This window comes from Nothobranchius furzeri, chromosome 9 (assembly GCF_043380555.1).
Source record: "Nothobranchius furzeri strain GRZ-AD chromosome 9, NfurGRZ-RIMD1, whole genome shotgun sequence".
NCBI classification, from domain to species: Eukaryota; Metazoa; Chordata; class Actinopteri; order Cyprinodontiformes; family Nothobranchiidae; genus Nothobranchius; species Nothobranchius furzeri.
In genome coordinates, this window is record NC_091749.1 from 13,370,702 (window position 1) to 13,384,751 (window position 14,050).

Genomic DNA, 14,050 nt, shown 5'->3' on the forward strand with positions numbered 1-14,050 from the left:
GGGCACGTCTTGCTTGGGCCTCTCTCCTGGAGGCGCTCAGTCAGACCGAGTAGTGACATGTGGCAAGACGCTCCTCGGGGCGCGTCTTGCTTGGACCTCCCTCCTGGAGGCGCTCAGTCAGACCGAGTAGTGACATGTGGCAAGACGCTCCTCGGGGCGTGTCTTGCTTGGACCTCTCTCCTGGAGGCGCTCAGTTAGACCGAGTAGTGACATGTGGCAAGACGCTCCTCGGGACGGGTCTTGCTTGGGCTTCTCTCCTGGAGGCCCTCAGTCAGACCCATTGTTGACATGTGGCAAGACGCTCCTCGGGGCACGTATTGCTTGGGCCTCTCTCCTGGATGCCCTCTGTCAGACCCAGTGTTGACATGTGGCAAGACCCTCCTCGGGGTGCGTCTTGCTTGGGCTTCTCTCATGGAGGCCCTCAGTCAGACCCAGTGTTGACATGTGTCAAGACGCTCCTCGGGGCGTGTCTTGCTTGGGCCTCTCTCCTGGAGGCGCTCAGTCAGACCCAGTGTTGACATGTGGCAAGACGCTCCTCGGGGCGCTTCTTGCTTGGGCTTCTCTCCTGGAGGCCCTCAGTCAGACCCATTGTTGACATGTGGCAAGACGCTCCTCGGGCCACGTCTTGCTTGGGCCTCTCTCCTGGAGGCGCTCAGTCAGACCGAGTAGTGACATGTGACAAGACGCTCCTCGGGGCGCGTCTTGCTTGGGCCTCTCTCCTGGAGGCGCTCAGTCAGACCCAGTGTTGACATGTGGCAAGACGCTCCTCGGGGCGCGTCTTGCTTGGGCCTCTCTCCTGGAGGTTCTCAGTCAGACCCAGTGTTGAAATGTGGCAAGACGCTCCTCGGGGCACGTCTTGCTTGGGCCTCTCTCCTGGAGGCGCTCAGTCAGACCCAGAGGAGACATGTGTCAAGATGCTCCTCGGGGCACGTCTTGCTTGGGCCTCTCTCCTGGAGGCGCTCAGTCAGACCGAGTGCTGACATGTGGCAAGACGCTCCTCCGGGCGCGTCTTGCTTGGGCCTCTCTCCTTGAGGCGCTCAGTCAGACCCAGTGTTCACATGTGGCAAGACGCTCCTTGGGGCGCGTCTTGCTTGGGCCTCTCTCCTGGAGGCGCTCAGTCAGACCCAGTGTTCACATGTGGCAAGACGCTCCTCGGGGCGCTTCTTGCTTGGGCCTCTCTCCTGGAGGCGCTCAGTCAGACCGAGTGCTGACATAAGGCAAGATGCTCCTCGCGGCGCGTCTTGCTGGGGCCTCTCTCCTGGAGGTGCTCAATCAGACCCAGTGGTGACACGTGGCAAGACGCTCCTCGGGGCGCGTCTTGCTTGGGCCTCTCTCCTGGAGGAGCTCAGTCAGACCCAGTGGTGACACGTGGCAAGACGCTCCTCGGGGCGCATCTTGCTTGGGCCTCTCTCCTGGAGGCGCTAAGTCAGACCCAGTGTTGACATGTGTCAAGACCCTCCTCGGGGCGCATCTTGCTTTGGCCTCTCTCCTGGAGGCGCTCAGTCAGACCGAGTGCTGACATGTGGCAAGAAGCTCCTCGGGGCGCGTCTTCCTTGGGCTTCTCTCCTGGAGGCCCTCAGTCAGACCCATTGTTGACATGTGGCAAGACGCTCCTCGGGGCGCGTATTGCTTGGGCCTCTCTCCTGGATGCCCTCTGTCAGACCCAGTGTTGACATGTGGCAAGACTCTCCTCGGGGCGCGTCTTGCTTGGGCTTCTCACATGGAGGCCCTCAGTCAGACCCAGTGTTAACATGTGTCAAGACTCTCCTCGGGGCGTGTCTTGCTTGGGCCTCTCTCCTGGAGGCGCTCAGTCAGACCCAGTGTTGACATGTGGCAAGACGCTCCTCGGGGCGCTTCTTGCTTGGGCTTCTCTCCTGGAGGCCCTCAGTCAGACCCATTGTTGACATGTGGCAAGACGCTCCTCGGGGCACGTCTTGCTTGGGCCTCTCTCCTGGAGGCGCTCAGTCAGACCGAGGAGTGACATGTGACAAGACGCTCCTCGGGGCGCGTCTTGCTGGGGCATCTCTCATGGAGGCACTCAGTCAGACCCAGTGTTGGCATGTGGCAAGACGCTCCTCGAGGCGCGTGTTGCTTGGACCTCTCTCCTGGAGGCGCTCAGTCAGACCCAGTGTTGACATGTGTCAAGACGCTCCTCGGGCGTTTCTTGCTTGGGCCTCGCTCCTGGAGGCGCTCAGTCAGACCCAGTGTTGACATGTGACAAGACGCTCCTCGGGGCGCGTCTTGCTTGGGCCTCTCTCCTGGAGGCGCTCAGTCAGACCCAGAGGTGACATGTGTCAAGACGCTCCTCGGGCCTCTCTCCTGGAGGCGCTCAGTCAGACCCAGTGTTGACATGTGGCAAGACGCTCCTCGGGGCACGTCTTGCTTGGGCCTCTCTCCTGGAGGCGCTCAGTCAGACCGAGTAGTGACATGTGGCAAGACGCTCCTCGGGGCGCGTCTTGCTTGGACCTCCCTCCTGGAGGCGCTCAGTCAGACCGAGTAGTGACATGTGGCAAGACGCTCCTCGGGGCGTGTCTTGCTTGGACCTCTCTCCTGGAGGCGCTCAGTTAGACCGAGTAGTGACATGTGGCAAGACGCTCCTCGGGACGGGTCTTGCTTGGGCCTCTCTCCTGGAGGCGCTCAGTCAGACCGAGTGCTGACATAAGGCAAGAAGCTCCTCGCGGCGCGTCTTGCTGGGGCCTCTCTCCTGGAGGTGCTCAATCAGACCCAGTGGTGACACGTGGCAAGACACTCCTCGGGGCACGTCTTGCTTGGGCCTCTCTCCTGGAGGCGCTCAGTCAGACCGAGTGCTGACATGTGGCAAGAAGCTCCTCGGGGCGCGTATTGCTTGGGCTTCTCTCCTGGAGGCCCTCAGTCAGACCCATTGTTGACATGTGGCAAGACGCTCCTCGGGGCACGTATTGCTTGGGCCTCTCTCCTGGATGCCCTCTGTCAGACCCAGTGTTGACATGTGGCAAGACTCTCCTCGGGGTGCGTCTTGCTTGGGCTTCTCTCATGGAGGCCCTCAGTCAGACCCAGTGTTGACATGTGTCAAGACGCTCCTCGGGGCGTGTCTTGCTTGGGCCTCTCTCCTGGAGGCGCTCAGTCAGACCGAGTAGTGACATGTGACAAGACGCTCCTCGGGGCGCGTCTTGCTTGGGCCTCTCTCCTGGAGGCGCTCAGTCAGACCCAGTGTTGACATGTGGCAAGACGCTCCTCGGGGCGCGTCTTGCTTGGGCCTCTCTCCTGGAGGTTCTCAGTCAGACCCAGTGTTGAAATGTGGCAAGACGCTCCTCGGGGCACGTCTTGCTTGGGCCTCTCTCCTGGAGGCGCTCAGTCAGACCCAGAGGAGACATGTGTCAAGATGCTCCTCGGGGCACGTCTTGCTTGGGCCTCTCTCCTGGAGGCGCTCAGTCAGACCGAGTGCTGACATGTGGCAAGACGCTCCTCCGGGCGCGTCTTGCTTGGGCCTCTCTCCTTGAGGCGCTCAGTCAGACCCAGTGTTCACATGTGGCAAGACGCTCCTTGGGGCGCGTCTTGCTTGGGCCTCTCTCCTGGAGGCGCTCAGTCAGACCCAGTGTTCACATGTGGCAAGACGCTCCTCGGGGCGCTTCTTGCTTGGGCCTCTCTCCTGGAGGCGCTCAGTCAGACCCAGTGGTGACATGTGGCAAGACGCTCCTCGGGGCGCGTATTGCTTGGGCCTCTCTCCTGGATGCCCTCAGTCAGACCCAGTGTTGACATGTGGCAAGACACTCCTCGGGGCGCGTCTTGCTTGGGCCTCTCTCATGGAGGCCCTCTGTCAGACCCAGTGTTGACATGTGTCAAGACGCTCCTTGGGGCGCATCTTGCTTTGGCCTCTCTCCTGGAGGCGCTCAGTCAGACCGAGTGCTGACATGTGTCAAGAAGCTCCTCGGGGCGCGTCTTCCTTGGGCTTCTCTCCTGGAGGCCCTCAGTCAGACCCATTGTTGACATGTGGCAAGACGCTCCTCGGGGCGCGTATTGCTTGGGCCTCTCTCCTGGATGCCCTCTGTCAGACCCAGTGTTGACATGTGGCAAGACTCTCCTCGGGGCGCGTCTTGCTTGGGCTTCTCACATGGAGGCCCTCAGTCAGACCCAGTGTTAACATGTGTCAAGACTCTCCTCGGGGCGTGTCTTGCTTGGGCCTCTCTCCTGGAGGCGCTCAGTCAGACCCAGTGTTGACATGTGGCAAGACGCTCCTCGGGGCGCTTCTTGCTTGGGCTTCTCTCCTGGAGGCCCTCAGTCAGACCCATTGTTGACATGTGGCAAGACGCTCCTCGGGGCACGTCTTGCTTGGGCCTCTCTCCTGGAGGCGCTCAGTCAGACCGAGGAGTGACATGTGACAAGACGCTCCTCGGGGCGCGTCTTGCTGGGGCTTCTCTCATGGAGGCACTCAGTCAGACCCAGTGTTGACATGTGGCAAGACGCTCCTCGGGGCGCGTGTTGCTTGGACCTCTCTCCTGGAGGCGCTCAGTCAGACCCAGTGTTGACATGTGTCAAGACGCTCCTCGGGCGTTTCTTGCTTGGGCCTCGCTCCTGGAGGCGCTCAGTCAGACCCAGTGTTGACATGTGACAAGACGCTCCTCGGGGCGCGTCTTGCTTGGGCCTCTCTCCTGGAGGCGCTCAGTCAGACCCAGAGGTGACATGTGTCAAGACGCTCCTCGGGCCTTTCTCCTGGAGGCGCTCAGTCAGACCCAGTGTTGACATGTGGCAAGACGCTCCTCGGGGCACGTCTTGCTTGGGCCTCTCTCCTGGAGGCGCTCAGTCAGACCGAGTAGTGACATGTGGCAAGACGCTCCTCGGGGCGCGTCTTGCTTGGACCTCCCTCCTGGAGGCGCTCAGTCAGACCGAGTAGTGACATGTGGCAAGACGCTCCTCGGGGCGTGTCTTGCTTGGACCTCTCTCCTGTAGGCGCTCAGTTAGACCGAGTAGTGACATGTGGCAAGACGCTCCTCGGGACGGGTCTTGCTTGGGCCTCTCTCCTGGAGGTGCTCAGTCAGACCGAGTGCTGACATAAGGCAAGAAGCTCCTCGCGGCGCGTCTTGCTGGGGCCTCTCTCCTGGAGGTGCTCAGTCAGACCCAGTGTTGACATGTGGTGAGACACTCCTCGGGGCGCGTCTTGCTTGGGCCTCTCTCATGGAGGCCCTCTGTCAGACCCAGTGTTGACATGTGTCAAGACGCTCCTTGGGGCGCATCTTGCTTTGGCCTCTCTCCTGGAGGCGCTCAGTCAGACCGAGTGCTGACATGTGTCAAGAAGCTCCTCGGGGCGCGTCTTCCTTGGGCTTCTCTCCTGGAGGCCCTCAGTCAGACCCATTGTTGACATGTGGCAAGACGCTCCTCGGGGCGCGTATTGCTTGGGCCTCTCTCCTGGATGCCCTCTGTCAGACCCAGTGTTGACATGTGGCAAGACTCTCCTCGGGGCGCGGCTTGCTTGGGCTTCTCACATGGAGGCCCTCAGTCAGACCCAGTGTTAACATGTGTCAAGACTCTCCTCGGGGCGTGTCTTGCTTGGGCCTCTCTCCTGGAGGCGCTCAGTCAGACCCAGTGTTGACATGTGGCAAGACGCTCCTCGGGGCGCTTCTTGCTTGGGCTTCTCTCCTGGAGGCCCTCAGTCAGACCCATTGTTGACATGTGGCAAGACGCTCCTCGGGGCACGTCTTGCTTGGGCCTCTCTCCTGGAGGCGCTCAGTCAGACCGAGGAGTGACATGTGACAAGACGCTCCTCGGGGCGCGTCTTGCTGGGGCTTCTCTCATGGAGGCACTCAGTCAGACCCAGTGTTGACATGTGGCAAGACGCTCCTCGGGGCGCGTGTTGCTTGGACCTCTCTCCTGGAGGCGCTCAGTCAGACCCAGTGTTGACATGTGTCAAGACGCTCCTCGGGCGTTTCTTGCTTGGGCCTCGCTCCTGGAGGCGCTCAGTCAGACCCAGTGTTGACATGTGACAAGACGCTCCTCGGGGCGCGTCTTGCTTGGGCCTCTCTCCTGGAGGCGCTCAGTCAGACCCAGAGGTGACATGTGTCAAGACGCTCCTCGGGCCTTTCTCCTGGAGGCGCTCAGTCAGACCCAGTGTTGACATGTGGCAAGACGCTCCTCGGGGCACGTCTTGCTTGGGCCTCTCTCCTGGAGGCGCTCAGTCAGACCGAGTAGTGACATGTGGCAAGACGCTCCTCGGGGCGCGTCTTGCTTGGACCTCCCTCCTGGAGGCGCTCAGTCAGACCGAGTAGTGACATGTGGCAAGACGCTCCTCGGGGCGTGTCTTGCTTGGACCTCTCTCCTGTAGGCGCTCAGTTAGACCGAGTAGTGACATGTGGCAAGACGCTCCTCGGGACGGGTCTTGCTTGGGCCTCTCTCCTGGAGGCGCTCAGTCAGACCGAGTGCTGACATAAGGCAAGAAGCTCCTCGCGGCGCGTCTTGCTGGGGCATCTCTCCTGGAGGTGCTCAATCAGACCCAGTGGTGACACGTGGCAAGACACTCCTCGGGGCACGTCTTGCTTGGGCCTCTCTCCTGGAGGCGCTCAGTCAGACCGAGTGCTGACATGTGGCAAGAAGCTCCTCGGGGCGCATCTTGCTTGGGCTTCTCTCCTGGAGGCCCTCAGTCAGACCATTGTTGACATGTGGCAAGACGCTCCTCGGGGCAGGTATTGCTTGGGCCTCTCTCCTGGATGCCCTCTGTCAGACCCAGTGTTGACATGTGGCAAGACTCTCCTCGGGGTGCGTCTTGCTTGGGCTTCTCTCATGGAGGCCCTCAGTCAGACCCAGTGTTGACATGTGTCAAGACGCTCCTCGGGGCGTGTCTTGCTTGGGCCTCTCTCCTGGAGGCGCTCAGTCAGACCCAGTGTTGACATGTGGCAAGACGCTCCTCGGGGCGCTTCTTGCTTGGGCTTCTCTGCTGGAGGCCCTCAGTCAGACCTATTGTTGACATGTGGCAAGACGCTCCTCGGGCCACGTCTTGCTTGGGCCTCTCTCCTGGAGGCGCTCAGTCAGACCGAGTAGTGACATGTGACAAGACGCTCCTCGGGGCGCGTCTTGCTTGGGCCTCTCTCCTGGAGGCGCTCAGTCAGACCCAGTGTTGACATGTGGCAAGACGCTCCTCGGGGCGCGTCTTGCTTGGGCCTCTCTCCTGGAGGTTCTCAGTCAGACCCAGTGTTGAAATGTGGCAAGACGCTCCTCGGGGCACGTCTTGCTTGGGCCTCTCTCCTGGAGGCGCTCAGTCAGACCCAGAGGAGACATGTGTCAAGATGCTCCTCGGGGCACGTCTTGCTTGGGCCTCTCTCCTGGAGGCGCTCAGTCAGACCGAGTGCTGACATGTGGCAAGACGCTCCTCCGGGCGCATCTTGCTTGGGCCTCTCTCCTGGAGGCGCTCAGTCAGACCCAGTGTTCACATGTGGCAAGACGCTCCTTGGGGCGCGTCTTGCTTGGGCCTCTCTCCTGGAGGCGCTCAGTCAGACCCAGAGGAGACATGTGTCAAGATGCTCCTCGGGGCGCGTCTTGCTTGGGCCTCTCTCCTGGAGGCGCTCAGTCAGACCCAGTGTTCACATGTGTCAAGACGCTCCTCGGGGCGCGTCTTGCTTGGGCCTCTCTCCTGGAGGCGCTCAGTCAGACCCAGTGTTGACATGTGGCAAGACGCTCCTCGGGGCACGTCTTGCTTGGGCCTCTCTCCTGGAGGCGCTCAGTCAGACCGAGTGCTGACATGTGGCAAGACGCTCCTCGGGGCGCGTCTTGCTTGGGCTTCTCTCCTGGAGGCCCTCAGTCAGACCCATTGTTGACATGTGGCAAGACGCTCCTCGGGGCGCGTCTTGCTTGGGCCTCTCTCCAGAAGGCCCTCAATCAGACCCAGTGTTGACACGTGGCAAGACGCTCCTCGGGGCGCTTCTTGCTTGGGCTTCTCTCCTGGAGGCCCTCAGTCAGACCCAGTGTTGACATGTGGCAAGACGCTCCTCAGGGCGCGTCTTATTTGGGCCTCTCTCCTGGGGGCCCTCAGTCAGACCCAGTGTTGACATGTGGCAAGACGCTCCTCGGGGCGCGTCTTGCTTGGGCTTCTCTCCTGGAGGCCCTCAGTCAGACCCATTGTTGACATGTGGCAAGACGCTCCTCGGGGCGCGTCTTGCTTGGGCCTCTCTCCTGGAGGCGCTCAGTCAGACCCAGTGTTGACATGTGGCAAGACGCTCCTTGGGGCGCTTCTTGCTTGGGCTTCTCTCCTGGAGGCCCTCAGTCAGACCCATTGTTGACATGTGGCAAGACGCTCCTCGGGGAACGTCTTGCTTGGGCCTCTCTCCTGGAGGCGCTCAGTCAGACCGAGTAGTGACATGTGACAAGACGCTCCTAGGGGCGCGTCTTGCTTGGGCCTCTCTCCTGGAGGCGCTCAGTCAGACCCAGTGTTGACATGTGGCAAGACGCTCCTCGGGGCGCGTCTTGCTTGGGCCTCTCTCCTGGAGGTTCTCAGTCAGACCCAGTGTTGACATGTGGCAAGATGCTCCTCGGGGCGCGTCTTGCTGGGGCTTCTCTCATGGAGGCACTCAGTCAGACCCAGTGTTGACATGTGGCAAGACGCTCCTCGGGGCACGTCTTGCTTGGGCTTCTCTCCTGGAGACGCTCAGTCAGACCCAGTGTTGACATGTGTCAAGACGCTCCTCGGGGCGCGTCTTGCTTGGGCCTCTCTCCTGGAGGCGCTCAGTCAGACCCAGTGTTGACATGTGGCAAGACGCTCCTCGGGGCGCTTCTTGCTTGGGCTTCTCTCCTGGAGGCCCTCAGTCAGACCCAGTGTTGACATGTGGCAAGACGCTCCTCGGGGCGCGTCTTATTTGGGCCTCTCTCCTGGGGGCCCTCAGTCAGACCCAGTGTTGACATGTGGCAAGACGCTCCTCGGGGCGCGTCTTATTTGGGCCTCTCTCCTGGGGGCCCTCAGTCAGACCCAGTGTTGACATGTGGCAAGACGCTCCTCGGGGCGCGTCTTGCTTGGGCTTCTCTCCTGGAGGCCCTCAGTCAGACCCATTGTTGACATGTGGCAAGACGCTCCTCGGGGCACGTCTTGCTTGGACCTCCCTCCTGGAGGCGCTCAGTAAGACCGAGTAGTGACATGTGGCAAGACGCTCCTCGGGGCGTGTCTTGCTTGGACCTCTCTCCTGGAGGCGCTCAGTCAGACCGAGGAGTGACATGTGACAAGACGCTCCTCGGGGCGCGTCTTGCTGGGGCTTCTCTCATGGAGGCACTCAGTCAGACCCAGTGTTGACATGTGGCAAGACGCTCCTCGGGGCGCGTGTTGCTTGGACCTCTCTCCTGGAGGCGCTCAGTCAGACCCAGTGTTGACATGTGTCAAGACGCTCCTCGGGCGTTTCTTGCTTGGGCCTCGCTCCTGGAGGCGCTCAGTCAGACCCAGTGTTGACATGTGACAAGACGCTCCTCGGGGCGCGTCTTGCTTGGGCCTCTCTCCTGGAGGCGCTCAGTCAGACCCAGAGGTGACATGTGTCAAGACGCTCCTCGGGCCTTTCTCCTGGAGGCGCTCAGTCAGACCCAGTGTTGACATGTGGCAAGACGCTCCTCGGGGCACGTCTTGCTTGGGCCTCTCTCCTGGAGGCGCTCAGTCAGACCGAGTAGTGACATGTGGCAAGACGCTCCTCGGGGCGCGTCTTGCTTGGACCTCCCTCCTGGAGGCGCTCAGTCAGACCGAGTAGTGACATGTGGCAAGACGCTCCTCGGGGCGTGTCTTGCTTGGACCTCTCTCCTGTAGGCGCTCAGTTAGACCGAGTAGTGACATGTGGCAAGACGCTCCTCGGGACGGGTCTTGCTTGGGCCTCTCTCCTGGAGGCGCTCAGTCAGACCGAGTGCTGACATAAGGCAAGAAGCTCCTCGCGGCGCGTCTTGCTGGGGCATCTCTCCTGGAGGTGCTCAATCAGACCCAGTGGTGACACGTGGCAAGACACTCCTCGGGGCACGTCTTGCTTGGGCCTCTCTCCTGGAGGCGCTCAGTCAGACCGAGTGCTGACATGTGGCAAGAAGCTCCTCGGGGCGCATCTTGCTTGGGCTTCTCTCCTGGAGGCCCTCAGTCAGACCATTGTTGACATGTGGCAAGACGCTCCTCGGGGCAGGTATTGCTTGGGCCTCTCTCCTGGATGCCCTCTGTCAGACCCAGTGTTGACATGTGGCAAGACTCTCCTCGGGGTGCGTCTTGCTTGGGCTTCTCTCATGGAGGCCCTCAGTCAGACCCAGTGTTGACATGTGTCAAGACGCTCCTCGGGGCGTGTCTTGCTTGGGCCTCTCTCCTGGAGGCGCTCAGTCAGACCCAGTGTTGACATGTGGCAAGACGCTCCTCGGGGCGCTTCTTGCTTGGGCTTCTCTGCTGGAGGCCCTCAGTCAGACCTATTGTTGACATGTGGCAAGACGCTCCTCGGGCCACGTCTTGCTTGGGCCTCTCTCCTGGAGGCGCTCAGTCAGACCGAGTAGTGACATGTGACAAGACGCTCCTCGGGGCGCGTCTTGCTTGGGCCTCTCTCCTGGAGGCGCTCAGTCAGACCCAGTGTTGACATGTGGCAAGACGCTCCTCGGGGCGCGTCTTGCTTGGGCCTCTCTCCTGGAGGTTCTCAGTCAGACCCAGTGTTGAAATGTGGCAAGACGCTCCTCGGGGCACGTCTTGCTTGGGCCTCTCTCCTGGAGGCGCTCAGTCAGACCCAGAGGAGACATGTGTCAAGATGCTCCTCGGGGCACGTCTTGCTTGGGCCTCTCTCCTGGAGGCGCTCAGTCAGACCGAGTGCTGACATGTGGCAAGACGCTCCTCCGGGCGCATCTTGCTTGGGCCTCTCTCCTGGAGGCGCTCAGTCAGACCCAGTGTTCACATGTGGCAAGACGCTCCTTGGGGCGCGTCTTGCTTGGGCCTCTCTCCTGGAGGCGCTCAGTCAGACCCAGAGGAGACATGTGTCAAGATGCTCCTCGGGGCGCGTCTTGCTTGGGCCTCTCTCCTGGAGGCGCTCAGTCAGACCCAGTGTTCACATGTGTCAAGACGCTCCTCGGGGCGCGTCTTGCTTGGGCCTCTCTCCTGGAGGCGCTCAGTCAGACCCAGTGTTGACATGTGGCAAGACGCTCCTCGGGGCACGTCTTGCTTGGGCCTCTCTCCTGGAGGCGCTCAGTCAGACCGAGTGCTGACATGTGGCAAGACGCTCCTCGGGGCGCGTCTTGCTTGGGCTTCTCTCCTGGAGGCCCTCAGTCAGACCCATTGTTGACATGTGGCAAGACGCTCCTCGGGGCGCGTCTTGCTTGGGCCTCTCTCCAGAAGGCCCTCAATCAGACCCAGTGTTGACACGTGGCAAGACGCTCCTCGGGGCGCTTCTTGCTTGGGCTTCTCTCCTGGAGGCCCTCAGTCAGACCCAGTGTTGACATGTGGCAAGACGCTCCTCAGGGCGCGTCTTATTTGGGCCTCTCTCCTGGGGGCCCTCAGTCAGACCCAGTGTTGACATGTGGCAAGACGCTCCTCGGGGCGCGTCTTGCTTGGGCTTCTCTCCTGGAGGCCCTCAGTCAGACCCATTGTTGACATGTGGCAAGACGCTCCTCGGGGCGCGTCTTGCTTGGGCCTCTCTCCTGGAGGCGCTCAGTCAGACCCAGTGTTGACATGTGGCAAGACGCTCCTTGGGGCGCTTCTTGCTTGGGCTTCTCTCCTGGAGGCCCTCAGTCAGACCCATTGTTGACATGTGGCAAGACGCTCCTCGGGGAACGTCTTGCTTGGGCCTCTCTCCTGGAGGCGCTCAGTCAGACCGAGTAGTGACATGTGACAAGACGCTCCTAGGGGCGCGTCTTGCTTGGGCCTCTCTCCTGGAGGCGCTCAGTCAGACCCAGTGTTGACATGTGGCAAGACGCTCCTCGGGGCGCGTCTTGCTTGGGCCTCTCTCCTGGAGGTTCTCAGTCAGACCCAGTGTTGACATGTGGCAAGATGCTCCTCGGGGCGCGTCTTGCTGGGGCTTCTCTCATGGAGGCACTCAGTCAGACCCAGTGTTGACATGTGGCAAGACGCTCCTCGGGGCACGTCTTGCTTGGGCTTCTCTCCTGGAGACGCTCAGTCAGACCCAGTGTTGACATGTGTCAAGACGCTCCTCGGGGCGCGTCTTGCTTGGGCCTCTCTCCTGGAGGCGCTCAGTCAGACCCAGTGTTGACATGTGGCAAGACGCTCCTCGGGGCGCTTCTTGCTTGGGCTTCTCTCCTGGAGGCCCTCAGTCAGACCCAGTGTTGACATGTGGCAAGACGCTCCTCGGGGCGCGTCTTATTTGGGCCTCTCTCCTGGGGGCCCTCAGTCAGACCCAGTGTTGACATGTGGCAAGACGCTCCTCGGGGCGCGTCTTATTTGGGCCTCTCTCCTGGGGGCCCTCAGTCAGACCCAGTGTTGACATGTGGCAAGACGCTCCTCGGGGCGCGTCTTGCTTGGGCTTCTCTCCTGGAGGCCCTCAGTCAGACCCATTGTTGACATGTGGCAAGACGCTCCTCGGGGCACGTCTTGCTTGGACCTCCCTCCTGGAGGCGCTCAGTAAGACCGAGTAGTGACATGTGGCAAGACGCTCCTCGGGGCGTGTCTTGCTTGGACCTCTCTCCTGGAGGCGCTCAGTTACACCGAGTAGTGACATGTGGCAAGACGCTCCTCGGGGTGGGTCTTGCTTGGGCCTCTCTCCTGGAGGCGCTCAGTCAGACCGAGTGCTGACATAAGGCAAGATGCTCCTCGCGGCTCGTCTTGCTGGGTCCTCTCTCCTGGAGGTGCTCAATCAGACCCAGTGTTCACATGTGGCAAGACGCTCCTCGGGGTGCGTCTTGCTTGGGCTTCTCTCTTGGAGGCCCTCAGTCAGACCCAGTGTTGACATGTGTCAAGACGCTCCTCGGGGCGTGTCTTGCTTGGGCCTCTCTCCTGGAGGCGCTCAGTCAGACCCAGTGTTGACATGTGGCAAGACGCTCCTCGGGGCGCTTCTTGCTTGGGCTTCTCTCCTGGAGGCCCCCAGTCAGACCCATTGTTGACATGTGGCAAGACGCTCCTCGGGCCACGTCTTGCTTGGGCCTCTCTCCTGGAGGCGCTCAGTCAGACCGAGTAGTGACATGTGACAAGACGCTCCTCGGGGCACGTCTTGCTTGGGCCTCTCTCCTGGAGGCGCTCAGTCAGACCCAGTGTTGACATGTGGCAAGACGCTCCTCGGGGCGCGTCTTGCTTGGGCCTCTCTCCTGGAGGTTCTCAGTCAGACCCAGTGTTGAAATGTGGCAAGACGCTCCTCGGGGCACGTCTTGCTTGGGCCTCTCTCCTGGAGGCGCTCAGTCAGACCCAGAGGAGACATGTGTCAAGATGCTCCTCGGGGCACGTCTTGCTTGGGCCTCTCTCCTGGAGGCGCTCAGTCAGACCGAGTGCTGACATGTGGCAAGACGCTCCTCCGGGCGCGTCTTGCTTGGGCCTCTCTCCTGGAGGCGCTCAGTCAGACCCAGTGTTCACATGTGGCAAGACGCTCCTCGGGGCGCGTCTTGCTTGGGACTCTCTCCTGGAGGCGCTCAGTCAGACCCAGTGTTCACATGTGGCAAGACGCTCCTCGGGGCGCTTCTTGCTTGGGCCTCTCTCCTGGAGGCGCTCAGTCAGACCCAGTGGTGACATGTGGCAAGACGCTCCTCGGGGCGCGTATTGCTTGGGCCTCTCTCCTGGATGCCCTCTGTCAGACCCAGTGTTGACATGTGGCAAGACTCTCCTCGGGGCGCGTCTTGCTTGGGCCTCTCTCCTGGAGGCGCTCAGTCAGACCCAGTGTTGACATGTGGCAAGACGCTCCTTGGGGCGCTTCTTGCTTGGGCTTCTCTCCTGGAGGCCCTCAGTCAGACCCATTGTTGACATGTGGCAAGACGCTCCTCGGGGCACGTCTTGCTTGGGCCTCTCTCCTGGAGGCGCTCAGTCAGACCGAGTAGTGACATGTGACAAGACGCTCCTAGGGGCGCGTCTTGCTTGGGCCTCTCTCCTGGAGGCGCTCAGTCAGACCCAGTGTTGACATGTGGCAAGACGCTCCTCGGGGCGCGTCTTGCTTGGGCCTCTCTCCTG